Genomic DNA, 8,806 nt, shown 5'->3' with positions numbered 1-8,806 from the left:
TATAATGCAAAATTCTAATTATTTTATAATATGTGTAGATATATTCCAGTCTCGAGAAGAATTAATCCAATGAACACGTCATACTGGACGAATTCTTGGGTTCATTGTGATCATCTTACGATCGGAAATTGGAGGTCCTGGAAAGCGTCACAAATTGTTAATGACATGCGAGCGTAGTGGAAATTATAGATCCTTGAAGAACTCGACAAAACTTACAGGGTCTAAGAAATGCAATTGCCCATTTCGATTGAAAGGAATAAAATTGGAAACCGATGATGATTGGATGATCAGGGTCCTTGGTAAAATTGGACTATTGAGGAAGCTACGAGAGATAATCAAACCGTCCACTACCTCACTTTTGGAACCAAAAGTCATACAAAATACACGTGGTCGACCCATTGAGAAAGAAGGATAAATCGACTCGTAGAGATCCCTCTGCATTTGAGTATGTGGAAGCTTCTTTGAAGACTTCATATGTACCTCATCGTCATAGTTGTTCATCAATTGGCATTGGATCATCAACTATATCAAGAAGAGGACGACCAGTTCCATCACCAATTTATGTCAACCAATTTCCTCTAATATTGAGAAGATACGTCGTGAATGTCATCAATGTAACAGCTGACGGTAATTGTGGGTTTAGAGCTATTGCTGGCTTGTTAGGTCTTGAAGGAGGTGAATTTGCTTGGTCTTCTGTTAGGCGTGATTTAATGGAAGAGGTAAGGACATTTTGGGAAGAGTACGTATCTTTGTTTGACAGTTATGAGCGGGCATGCTATATTCACAACGCGCTTGTATTTTTCGAGACAAATAAACCAGCACCAATGGACTGTTGGATGAATATGCCTGCTATGGGACACCTTATCGCATCAAGGTACAACATCATCTTGCATCTCATAAGCGATGTACAATCTTTAACTTTTTTACCATTGCGATCCATCCCACCTCCACATGCAGAACATAGGGCCATCACTATTGGATATGTGAATGGTAACCACTTTGTTCAGGTATTTATGAGTGAGAATTATCCGATGCCCCTATTATGATCCAGTGGTTTTCATACAAGTATGATTGTACAACAGCATGGGCGACACCATATAAGAAACAACTTCGTGATTATGAGAAGCTTGTTCATTCGATAAATGTACCTCAATCCATTGTAGACATAGCATCTGATTAATGTACTTGTATTCATAACAATATTATTTTTTAATAATATTGTTTTTTAATAATATTGTTTTTTAATAATATTGTTTTTTAATAATTTTTTTCCCAAATAAATTAAAAGTCATAACCAAATAAATTAAAAATTAAAAATATATACAAATATATAAATATAATTTATAAAAATATAAATATAAATTATATAAATATATAAATTTAATTATAAAAATATAAAATATATATTTAAAAATTAAAAATATAAATTAAAAATATAAATTATACAAATATAAAAATATAAAAATTTAAATTATATAAATAAATTGAGGTGGGGTTGGGGGTGTATAGAGAAAAAAAAAATAAAAAAAAATTGAGGGGGTGTATAGAGTAAAAATATGGGTGCATTTAGACTTTGGCTTCTAGCAATATTTCAAAAGTACGAAAAGATGGAAGGTATCATCCTAAAACTTCTTCACATACCAAAGGTTTTACATCAAACTGATAAAATTAGTGGTTATTACTTTGGAACAACATGTGATGGATCAACACCACCAATATACCACAATGTCAAAATCATAATACACATAAACAATAGTAAATATCCATTTTGATCAATGAAAGATATGATTATTTTTGTATCGATCACCTAATTTTTAAAATTTTAAAATTGGGTTACTCATTATTCTTTTTTTTCTTCTCACGGCGAGTCACTCAATCATTGAAAAGTGACACTTGGTATCCGGTGTATCAAGTTGCATCGTCGGAGCTCCACGTAACATTTTTTTTATCCTGTCAACAGCCTTTTGGTTTTTTTGGTTTTTTTTAAAAAAAAACTTAAAATCATCTTTGTCTCTCTAAAATTCAATTATCTTTATGCATGTCTTCATCAGATCTGAGCTGTACTAAATCAATTCAGTGGAACCCAGAAACCTAACTACACCACTCCATTCCATGACAGAATAAACACAATGGTCTGCAACCTAAAAATCAACCTGACCGCGCCCGTTTGTAGGAAGAACGGAAGAGCCAATCAGGACTAACCGCCCAAATTGGGTTGGAATTAAAGATGGCCTGACCTAGTAACCCACCCGGAAGCCCCCTCAATAAGATCTTGGAGACGCCACTAGAGGGTTTCCTGGTTGATAGTGAGTCAGAGACGATGATCTCTGATGTAGGACAAGATTCAGTAAATTTCTTGGTAATTAGGAAAGTTAGTTTAATTATTTTCTTTTCTTTTTAGAAGTGTATTTCTTAATCATTAAGAGTTTTATTGTTAGTAGGAGTTTTTCAGTCGTTTAAGATGTTTTCCTACTTCTAGTTTTAGTATAATTAGATTACTTACTTATATAAAGTCGATGTTCTGAATCAATAAATGTTTATTCTCTCAGTCTTCTCTCTAAAAACTACTTGCACCCACTTTTCAACGTTTGGAAAGGAAAAGACAGTGGTCGCCTCATCCTCTCCCCAGCTCCTATTTTTTTATTTTTTATTTTTATTTTTTGTTTCAATAATATGGATATATAGTGGGTTGCTTGATCTTCGTTTCGGGATGACTTGGTTTCAAGAAAGGTGTATGATCAATGCTCCATTAGCATGTTCTAAATTTCAAGCAATAAATTCAAGCATAGATAGGAATCATTTCGGTGGCTCTAGATCTAGAACTAGATTTAGATCTACTTTCATATTTGTTTGGAGGATTGCTCATATTGATAGATCTACTTTGGTCAAGTTATTTCCTTTGGTGTATATTTGTTTAGTCTAAATGGATACATCCAGGTGTAGTTTGTAGTCCGGTTTATTCTTGTGTAGTAGGTATAATCCGGTGTTTGTAATTTGTTAATGTAGTTTGGTGTTATTTGACGTTTGTAAATTCGTAAGCTACTTGTGTGGTGCTAAGTTTAATGTTTGCTATCATTGAATGAAATGTTGGGATTTCAACCATTTTATAAAATAAAAAAAAGGTCACGAATAGTATTGTTAAACAAAGAACAATAATGACAAGTGAGCCGTTGATTGAACGATAATCATATTACATGTAAGAGATCACCTACCCATTAGATCATAGGTTTGAATTCTACCCCCTCTCCAAATCTCTGTTTCAAAAAAAAAACAAAGAACAATAATGAACAGATAGAAATTTTGGGATTGTATATTCCAAATTTCCGTAGTGGATATCAAGTTACGTTGGCTTGATCTTTACTTCCACACTATGTCCATTTCAATACATCTGAAGAAGCAGAATCGGTAGCGCGATGGCAGCTGGAGTGGTGGAAGCCAAGGCAGACAACGAAGGGGAACTGTGCAATAATATCGTTGGAGCTCATAAAGGCCTCCATTATGGATTGAGGGGACCTCCTTCCTCTTTTTTTACCTTCCTTTTCTCCTTTCAGTCCTGCTCTCTCTCTTCGTCACAATTCATTAATCATACCCTAATCAGAGATGAAGTAACCAAGACACTGATCTGCACCAGACACTTGCCTGTTATCGCCTGCCGCAACCAACAGTCTCGGTGACTTCCGTTGCCTCCAACCTCTCTACCTATGGCCCCTCTAACCCCAATCTTCGATGTTGCCGCCGCTGTCTAGTCTGTCACCGTCGTCGAGTTGGATCCTTTGGTGCTAATAATGATTGACGCTAAGCCGTCCTCCCTGTGGGGCAAAAACAAAGTCCATCTCTCTTTCTCGTCATGTGTTTTATTTGTTTATAGAAATTCGGCCTTCAATTTCGTTATTCAACTATTGTATTTTATCTGGAATTTTGTTGTTGATCAAATATGTATCATATCTTCATATCTTTACAGGTTAATTGTTCCTTGGTTTGCCAAAGATTGCTTGGCTTGATCATAAAGAATTATGTTGGAATTTCCTAAATTTAGAATGGGTTTGCATAAGACGCATTGATTTACACAAAAATTATTTTCCTCTGACTCTAAAGCGGGGCAAAAATCCACAGAGTTTGCTCTATTCTCTGCTTTAAGGCGAAAGTTTTTCTAAATGTGCCCATACTTCTTACAATGATGGTATTGTAGTTTTCCTTTAAACCAACAGTCATCAGTCACATGACTAAGGCTTTTACAAACATCACAAGATTTTCCAATGGAAGAAGAATCAAAACTAATACCTTTGTCTGGCCCTTTCCAATTTGGAGTTGAGTCACACCCTCGCCAAATTGATTGTTTACCCTTTTTCACATCTTCTTTGAATGAAAGCCTTGGTGCACCGAGTTATCCTCAGCTAGCAGGAGTGATGCTAGCCACCCGTTTAGGCCAACATGTGGTGATATGTTCTGATAGGACTATGAGAGTGCCCGACTCTATTTGATATGATGTCAATTATGATTCTGTATGATGGTTCTCCCTTCTGATTCTGTCTGATGTGATTACTGCTCAGATTATCATTCCCATAATCCCTACATGTATTGTTCCCCTTTGTATTGTTTAGGTCTCTATTCATTAAATAAGACTCAAGCGTTTGTTGTTGACATTTTCTTTCAGATGGTGTTGATCCGACAAATCCAGGACAGTCCTCAGCTGTCTAGCATTCCATTCTCTACTTGGAGTTCCCGTCAATTGTTGCAGTGGGTGCTTTCCATTTTATGTTCTGTTTAGATCTTAATTAAACTCTGTATCTAGAAGCTCCATTCTAACACAGTTAGGAATTCTAATATGTATGGCCGATAGACCATGATATTATTTTGGAGTTACTAACTTCATGTAAATTATGTTTTATTCTTCATTGTGGAGCGGTCTATTATCTGTTATGAGGCTTGCTTGGCCTTGGTGAGCTTACGAGTTCATTGAGGTCATGTGCCGGTCACATGTCCTATTTGGGTCGTGACAACTTCAATGGGCTCCAGTCCGTTGGGGTCATGCGCCAGTAATGTGCCCTATATTGATCATGACAAAAGTGGTATCGAAGCAAAGGTTTCATCTCTAAGTAATGAGGTTATTCTTTGGTCATTGTGTTAAGAGAGCAAGTGTCTTTTAGTAGAGTCCCGATTGAGTGTGAAGCCGGTCATACTACGATTGAGACTCTACCAAGACCTGTTAGGATGTCTAGTCCCTTCCGTATTTGATCTTGTCTTTCTGGATCCGTTGATGTTCGTATTCCTTCATATTCGATTCAGTCTTCTGTTTTTGATGATGTCAGTATTCCTCTTAATCGATTAGTCTCTCTGCATTCGCTTACTTTAGATCTATTGGGTATTTGATTCGATTATTCCTTATCTGACAACTACTGAGGAACGTGGTACATTTGGAACGGTGTCGACAGACACCAAAAATTATAAGGATTGTGACTCTAATTTGTTCCGTTATGATATGGCAATGGTTGTGGATGACTCGACGTATGAGGTCGTCAGTAAAAGATTAGGTCCTAGGCGAGGATTCTTCTTATCTATTACATTTACGAGATTCGTCTGTATACGCTTCTTTACGGATTTAGGATGCTCCGTACTCGTTTGATTATGATCATTCGCTATGTACGTCTCAGCAAGAAACTTAAGACGTAAAATGAAGTTTGGAAAACGATTTAGGTGAATCCGTGGGAGGTATAATAATTTTAGGATATCGACAGATAACATGAATTGGTAATCCCTGATATGATTGTTTTGAAAGAATGTGAAAGGAGAACTATGAAAAAATGGTGAATAGATCTCTAGAAAGATCAATTGTATTATGTGACTATATCCAATGACTAACGCTTACGTGAGATAATGTGGAGGTAAATATCGATGATATTTTGCTGTGCTCAATATTCTTGTTTTATGTTGTGAGTATTGATGTGTTTGGCCAAGGAAGTTAGTACTCCATTGGTAAAATTAATTGAAACATAGACTTGAATATGGGAACTAGATGTATTGCTGACACACTAAATCCTTTTAAATAAAGATAACTCATTATTTGTCTTGGGTTTGTGGTGTTGTTATGGAATGAATGTGAATTAAAAAAGGAAAAAAAAAAAAAAGAAGATGGTAGTAATCTTTTGGTTTAATTAATGAAACTGATTAGCTTAATCAATGAGAGCCTTGAGGGACAGCATATTATATAAATTGAAACGAAGTATTTGATCTGTTAAATAAATTAAATTGAGTACAGTAGAAAAATAAATATTAATCATAATAGCTACTCGCAAAATTAATCATAATAATATATAGCAACTCACAAATTTTGACCTGGAGCGACACATATTACTTCAAATATATCTAAGCACATGTAACCATGACATTAAGAAATGTGGCATAGGACTGCTTCGATCTCGAGACTACTGATCACTTTTTTTAATTGTTGCTTAACATGTCATACAAGTTGCCACGTGAAGATGAAATTTAGTAATGTGACACAAGTTTGACCCAAATAACGATCTAGTCTAATTGGTAAGTTTGGTACATTACAAGCAAATTGCTCATTTGGGACGGAATTTTCCTGTATTAATTCCGTTACAGATTTAGTGCAGTAAAAATAGTTACTTTATACGAATTTATGTCAGGAAATAGATATTAGCGACGGAATATCAATTCCGTCGCTAATTTAATGACGGAATTTGAATTTCCCCACTAATTTTTGTCACTAAAAGTAGATATCTTTTAGGACATATGTTAGGAGATAGAATTAAAATCCATCGCCTAATGTGTGTCAGTAAAAGTTGATTCTCTTATGCAACTGGCCAAGAAATACATATTTTTCTATTCCGTTGTTAATTTGTATTACATATTTTTTAAAGATGTGTGTCATGAGATAGAATTTGGTGACTGATGTGTCAAATATATACATACATTTGTGCATCCTTTACATATAAGTTCATTGCATTTTGAGTTGATTAAGAGTTAATATTGCCTAAGAAAGCTATATTTGCATATTGTAGGTGTCAAGGCAAGAAAGGGAGGAAAAGAGTGCAAAATGAAGACTTGGAGCCCAGGACTAATTTCCGATCGATCGGCCATATTCCCGATCGATCGGACCTGCCAAAACACCTAAAAATATCATCGAGACAGATTGTATTTCCGATCGATCGGACTATTCCCGATCGATCGGAGTACTATTCACAGCACTGCGCAGTTTCGCGGAAAAGACCCGAATTCACGTGTTTCTAAGCCAAAACGACCCCAACTTGTTTTGGAAACGACATAAGAGTTTGGAGAAGTATAAAAGGGCATAAGATAGGGTTTTGGTGGAGAGCTTGGAGGCTGGGGAGCTGGATTTCGTGCTACCTCCATTGGAGAGCTTGGAGGCCACCTTGGAGCTTGGAGAAGAAGAGGATCTACAAGGGGGTTTCCTCTCTCCTTTTCTATCCTAGTTTCTATGGTTGATTTCCTTTGTTTAATGATATATTTTTCTTCCATGAGTGGCTAGATTTCCTACTAGGGTCTTAATGTAACCAAACCTTGAAGATTCAATAAACTTGATTTCCTTATTTCTTGATTTCTCTTTCTCTCTTGATTGTCTATGGGTGTGATTAATGTTTTTGAGTGTTTGGCCATCATTCAATTGATTTGCTGCCTAGATTGAGACCGGAAGGAGATATCTAGGGTTTGCCTCAAGCCATAGATGACATAGGATGCATGAACCATAGGAATATAGGTTTGTGACTTATGCAATCGCTAAATGATTTCCATAGTTCGTAATGGGTTTTTGATATATTAATCCGATTGTTAGGAATAACAGGGATTTATATTGAAAATACGTTTGATGTATCTAGGAATAGAACATTGAATAGGTTGGGAAATCGATTGTCATTATTGAGAGATGAATTAGGGATTAAGGAATCAAGGGAATTGAATTGGATAGGTGAAGTGAAGTTAAGTACCCTAGTGCTTTCCATCCTTGATTTCATATTTGTGTTTGATTTGTTTTTGTTCTTTTTAATTAGTTTAGTAAAAATCAAAAACCAATCGCTAATCATTTTCTCCAATTTACATAATTGTAGCTTGTTTGACATTGATTTCTTTTGCCAACACATCCCTAGTGGAAACGATAATTTACTCATCTTTATATTACTTGTGCGATTTGTGCGCTTGCAATTAAATCCATATCAGCGACGCATTTCATATTTCGTCTAATATATTGACGGATTACCATTCCATGAAAGGAGGGTAGCAACTCGCAGAGGTACTCCAGAGCGGACAATACCTTGATGCAAAATTGTAAACCACATGGAATTGTACCAGCCAACAACTATTCACACCAGAGGTTATATGGTGTTCATTAGTTGACAGCCTAAACTCACTGTCAATATAGCATATAATATATAGCAGCTCGCAAAATTTGACCCGAGAGCGACACATAATACGTAATATATATATCCATGCACATGTAACCTCAACATTAAGAATTGTAGTATAAGACTACTCACATTTTTTTATTGTTGTTTAACATGTCATATAACCTTGCAAATTTTTGTGTTTATAATGGGAGCTCCATCTGGCTTGTGGAGAAAAGAAAAATGGAGATTGAGATAATATCAAGAGAGAACATCAACCCCTCTTCTCCGACACCTACTCACCTTAAAACCCATGTCCTCAGTCTCCTTGATCAATTTGCACCTCCCATTTATGCTTCAAACCTCTTATTTTATTCTGCGAACGATGCTGCCTCCATGTCCATCTCCCAGAGATCACAAGTTTTGAAACAATCGCTATCATGAACACT

Source organism: Tripterygium wilfordii, chromosome 20 (assembly GCF_013401445.1).
Source record: "Tripterygium wilfordii isolate XIE 37 chromosome 20, ASM1340144v1, whole genome shotgun sequence".
Taxonomy (NCBI): Eukaryota; Viridiplantae; Streptophyta; class Magnoliopsida; order Celastrales; family Celastraceae; genus Tripterygium; species Tripterygium wilfordii.
Note: the sequence above shows the minus strand (reverse complement) of the source record.